Here is a 909-nt window from a genome sequence, read left to right on the forward strand (position 1 = left end):
CATACTGCTCAATGCTATCTGCAGATTCAGTGTAATCCCTATCAAACTACTAACGCTATTTTTCACAGAAATATTTTTAAAAATCCCCAAATTTGTTTGAAACCATAAAGGAGCCCAGATAGACAAAGCTATTCTGAGAAAAAAAGAAGAATGTTGGAGGCTTCACACTATGTGATTTCAAAATGAAAGACAAAGCTATAGTAACCAAAACATCATGATATTAGTATAAAATAAGACATATACACTTGTGGAACAGAATTGAGAACCCAAAAGTAAAGCCACATACTTACACCCAGCTAATTTTGACAAATGTACCAAAGACACACACTGGGGAAAAAATGCTCTTTTCAATGAATGGTGCTGGGAAAATTGAATATCCATATCCAGAAGAATGAAACTGGACCCCTATATCTCACCATATACAGCATTCAACCCAAGTTTGATTAAAGACTTAAATGTAAGACCTGAAACTATAAAACTACTAGAAGGAAACCTAGGAAAAATGCTTCAGGGCATTGGTCTAGGCAAATGTTTTATGACTAAGACCTCAGAAGTACAGATAACAGAAACAAAAATAGATAAATGAGATTATATTAAATTTAAAGTTTTCTGCACGGCAAAAAAAAAAAAAAAAAAAAAAAAAAAAAAAACACACACACAGCAGAGTGAAGAGATAAACTGTTCAATGGGAGAAAATATTTGTAAAATAGACATTCAACAAGGGACTAATATCCAGAATACGTAAGAAACTCAAACAACTCAATAGTAAAATACCAAATAATTCCATTACAAAATGGACAAAGGACATGAATAGACATTTCTCAAAAGAAGACATACAAATGCTTAATAGGTATGTAAAAAAATACTCTACTTCACTAATTATCAGGGAAATGCAAGTCAGAACTACAA

Source organism: Colobus angolensis, unplaced genomic scaffold (assembly GCF_000951035.1).
Source record: "Colobus angolensis palliatus isolate OR3802 unplaced genomic scaffold, Cang.pa_1.0 Scaffold29, whole genome shotgun sequence".
Classification (NCBI taxonomy): domain Eukaryota; kingdom Metazoa; phylum Chordata; class Mammalia; order Primates; family Cercopithecidae; genus Colobus; species Colobus angolensis.